General features: G+C 42.5%; 1 long non-coding RNA gene across 1 annotated transcript in view; it reads left to right on the top strand.

Moving 5' to 3' along the window:
* LOC109522861 (uncharacterized) overlaps positions 1-2,681 on the top strand; it is an 11,638-nt gene extending 8,957 nt beyond the window's left edge. Inside the window, exon 3 of the long non-coding RNA XR_002169640.1 lies at positions 2,670-2,681. This is a non-coding gene — a long non-coding RNA (uncharacterized LOC109522861). The remainder of the gene's footprint in view (positions 1-2,669) is intronic.
* The last annotated feature ends 1,902 nt before the right edge of the window (positions 2,682-4,583 follow it).

Genomic DNA, 4,583 nt, shown 5'->3' with positions numbered 1-4,583 from the left:
TTTCGTGACAGAATGACTCGACCCACTACTGGACCCCGCAGGCATAAAGGACTGGTCCCAGTTCCACCCTGTGCCTGGCTGAGCACGTTGCCGGCTGACACCCTTTCCACTTCACGCAGCGCAGGTCATGCGGCTGTCCCATGTTTTTCATTTCGTCTCGTCAAGCCACATCCACGGTAGGCCGAGCCTCATCCGCGTCCATGTTTAGCCGTGCCACATCCACGTCAGGCTGTCCCATGTTCCCAGTCTGGTCGAGCCCCATCTTAGTAAGGCCAAGCCCAGCCATTTGGTGACTGTTTTGGGACTTCAGTCCCTTGAGGGAGGGGTACTGTCATGGTTCTGTTTGTGTACTTTTGTTGGAATTGTAACGAGTACTTTTGAAGGATTAAAGGGATCGAGCGCTTCTGCAAAATTAAGGTTCAAGTATTTTTGGTTGAGTTGTCATATCGAGTACTTTTGAGAATAAAGAAGTCTGAACACTTCGATTTAAAACAAAATGTCGGGACAGTTTGATCGAGAAAGTGAATGGTTCGATTTGCGGCAAATCCCAAACCATTATGTACAAGCGTTACTGGGTGAACAAGTCAGGAATGCATGTGATGTGTGCGTGGGACGTTTGCCTGAAAGAGAACAAGAGAGTGAGAGAGAACAGTTGAAAGAGTGGATGTGTAACTGTGAGTGGAGGCTCGTGACTTCATCCGAACAGGAAATTTTGAGTGGCAAAATGGGGATACAAATCAGTAAAAAAGGTCGGACCGCGGATGAGAAGGATCCTGATAAGAAATTAACGTGTATGGACTGGAAGTTCGTAAAGAGCGAATGTCCTTTCAATATAAGACATCTAAATATGTGGGTAATATAATATGATGTTGCTGGCCAGCTAAACACACGTAAAATAGTGTACCTGCAGGATTACATAGGGAGTGTAAAAGACTATGGGCTTATTTGCTGAATTGTCAGGATATTGAACCTTTCTTTGTGAGCTTCCTGTTGGAAGGGAGTCTTATTTTGAAGCAATTCGGAAAAAGATGGCAGGTTATTTGACGGTAAATTGATGGTGTATCGGAGGTTTAGTGGTTTTGCAGATGACGAGATTAAATGTTTGGAGATAGTTAGCCTGGTTGAGAGTGATTGTGAGGTGAATATTTTAGTTTGTCGAGTTGTGTCTGCGATGAGAACGTGTGCTTTACTCATCTTTGTATGTGTGTAGATAAGCGCGGCCCATGGCGTGATTCTTGGCATCATGTTTGTTTTATCTTCCGAGCTTTTGCGGTCTAAGATGTGCAGTTCTCTCGAAAAACTGAGAAGAACCATCACGGCTGCTAATGGGAGAAATTATGGTCTTGTGTCATGAAATCATGTCAATTAGTTTCTAACTTTGCTGTCATTGAGTTGTGATGTGCCTTCCATCATGATGAAGTTTGATGATAAAAGTTGACGCTTTGAACTCCCAATCATGTTGTCAAATGTACAAGTTCATGTTGGTCTGAGTCACAAGAAATTTGAGATCTCAAGTCAAGTCATGTGTGAGTACACGGGCTGGACTTCTAAATTTAGTTCAACAATGAGAGCAGGATCTTCCAGCTTAATCGATGTGTGGACAATTTGAAATTGGCTTTGTTAATTTAGAATGGCCGCATATTTGAAGGTCAGCAGTGGCATTTTTGAACCACACCATACAGTAGGTGGTGTTTACCAAGGGCAGTAAAGAACAAACAAGTAACAAAAATGCTCTCCACACTGACTCGAATGATTCTGTTCGACAATGGATGGATAGACATTGGGTCGAAAAGACACCTGGCAGTCTTGATCAGTGCATGGGGCAAGCTCTACATGCTGAAAGAGTGTTAGAAAAAAAAGACAGAATGAATGAGCTGCTGCTCACTAACATGACATTTTTGTCACCTACTCGACATTCACCTTGCATGGCTATATTGTATTCTCGATCCCATTTAACACTGAAAGATGCACAGTACTGGTATTTAACCCTGTTACACTATGACCACTTCCTGGAGGGTGTTTGTTTGTTTGTTTGTTGAACATATGACATAAAAACAAATGCAGACTATTTTTGAGTGTATTTGTACAACTTTCAGTTTGCTCACAGACTATTTGAGCACACACGATAGCATATTTATACATCACTTTTCTCTCTTACTCAAAATCGATGCTCCATTATGATACCTCATCAATTTATTGTCTTAAATCTGATTGATATAATTATTTTACATTTTACTTTTGGATGTATTTTTGAATGCAACAAGCGAGTCACGCATTTTCTGGCCAGCACAGTGGCTAATATGATTGTCAGGAATTGGCTGAAGAAAAATAATCACAAATCTGAAAGACAAATGGTGTTCAGTTACCACATCAAATTGGAATACGTAATTGCGCGGCGCACGCAACAAGCGCTGATGACAAAACAAGGACAGATGCAGCTTCTAAATTTTTTCGGAAATTACTGACCGTAAGCGACGGGATAACATTTTACAACTCAACTCAACTGTATTTATAGAGCACTTTCAAACAGCCATCGCTGCATACAAAGTGCTGTACATGGAGCAAAATAACATAAACATCAGTGAGGCAAATCGGGATTAAGGACGGTAGAAAGCACCAAACAGCAAAACCAAGAACAAATCTAAGTCATGCTGAGTCAAATGCCAAAGAATACAATTGAGTTTTGAGGCGGGTTTTGAAGATTTATTACAAATTTATGACAAAATTTATTCAATTTGAAAATGTAGCATCAAATTCCAATAACCAACAAATATTGTGCTCAAACAAGGGAGCTGCATTGCAAAATGGGTGTCAGAGACGTTCGTTCGGACGGTCGACAAAGGCTTGAACACAGGAACAGATTGTAATTCTCTGCTGGCAGGAGGTGCAATATTCTACGAAGCCACTCCGTGTGCGCTTCCCACTGACACCCGACCTCTGCAACCTCTGCCGGCCTTTTTATTTCTTGTATATGCAAATTACAAGAAACATATCAGAAAAACACTCCCATCTTCATTAACGTGACACACCTCCGGACGGCCCCGTTGGGTCGCCCCTCAGGCGAAGCATTTTCTTGCTACCAGCACCAACATCCAGACACGTGTACATTTTAACGAGCGGTATCTCCTCATAATCTGCCTCGTGACCCTTTCCTCATGATGGAGTGTTCAAGGACTCCCTTCCGTCCAAGGTTAAATCTTCCTGACAGGTTGGGGTCTAATAGCAGACCGAATGGAGTGTGGATCCCACAAATGCAGAATCAGAGAAATGGCAATGACAAAAAAGGTTTATTACAGAAAAGCGATGGACCGACAAAGTATTCAAAAAAAGGTGCTGGCAAAACAGGGAGCCAGAGAAATAAAACGAGAACACAAAGCTGATAGATTGATTATTTGTAGTTATCATGCATTCGCAGTGCACTGTGTGGAAGTTTAGGGACGCAACCAAATTTCAGAGGACGTGGTTGGGAAGAGATAAGTGTTAAGACTAAACAGGAGCAAGGTTGGACAGTGAATGGAGCCATCAACACCAGCTGCAACGTGATGTTTTTGGAACAAATGCACACATGTACGTAATTTCCACTCAGATACACATTGAGTCAAACAAGTTCAGTGTGTCTTCAACAGCCCCCACCCTTTAGGTTGGACACACGTGTATAGTAGATTTCCCAATAAATGAGGGGGTGAAGGAGGAGATCGTTAGGGGTGACGTGCTGAGAACTGAAACCTAACGCTTCTCCTCGTTCCCTCCTGGTACCAGAACTGAGTCTCCTGTCTCCTCCTTGTGTTTTATTCCTAAGTGTCATATTGGATAAACCTGACAGAGGCTCTTGCCAATTACAAGGAGAGAATGATTTTCGAGAACATAAAACAATACAGTTTAGTCCAATAAACGAAACCAGGTGCGATACCGAGAATAAACAAATACTCACAAACCTGAACGACTATGATGAGGCGGGCGATTAGTAGTGATGTGCCCGACTGTGCCGAGGCTCCGATGCGTGTGCCGAGTAAACCGGAAGAAAATCTGCAAAGCGCGCATCGAGGCATGTGTCGATTACGCTTTTTTTGTTCGTTACGAGGCCATGAATAGTTTTGGCCACGAGAGACGGGGTTCGCCAAAAAACAGAAGTGGCCTCATCACAACACGTACTGTACTAAACACTCGCAATGACAATTCAAAGAACTCCTTCATGTCTCTATGATCCAGCCGTCATTGTTCTTTGTCTCGCTGCTTCTCTTCAAGTGCCGCACTCGATTTTTAAGGACGTACTGCTGCTGTGGTAAATGGCCCAATTTTCAACCCCTCAAAATGACGGGCGGCCTTAAATTTTCCCCGTCCACTCTTAAAAAAAATCCGTCAATGATGGAAAATTGTCGGTTAATGTATCCTCTGCAGAAACAGAAATACATGTTTAAAATATGTAAATAATGATACAGACTTGTTTAACTTAGATTTCGTGACAAAAGACAGGCTTTAATTTGGTATCACAAATCACCCCTCCTCCTCCCGAGTCATCACAAAGGAAATAGGAAATGTCGGTTTGCTTCGGGCTCGGGCCTGCAAATCAATTTATAATATAT

The sequence above is a fragment of the Hippocampus comes genome, unplaced genomic scaffold (genome assembly GCF_001891065.2).
Source record: "Hippocampus comes isolate QL1 unplaced genomic scaffold, H_comes_QL1_v1.1 scaffold638, whole genome shotgun sequence".
NCBI lineage: Eukaryota > Metazoa > Chordata > Actinopteri > Syngnathiformes > Syngnathidae > Hippocampus > Hippocampus comes.
The sequence above is the reverse complement of the archived record's forward strand: the minus strand, read 5'-3'. Positions and strand labels throughout refer to the sequence as shown.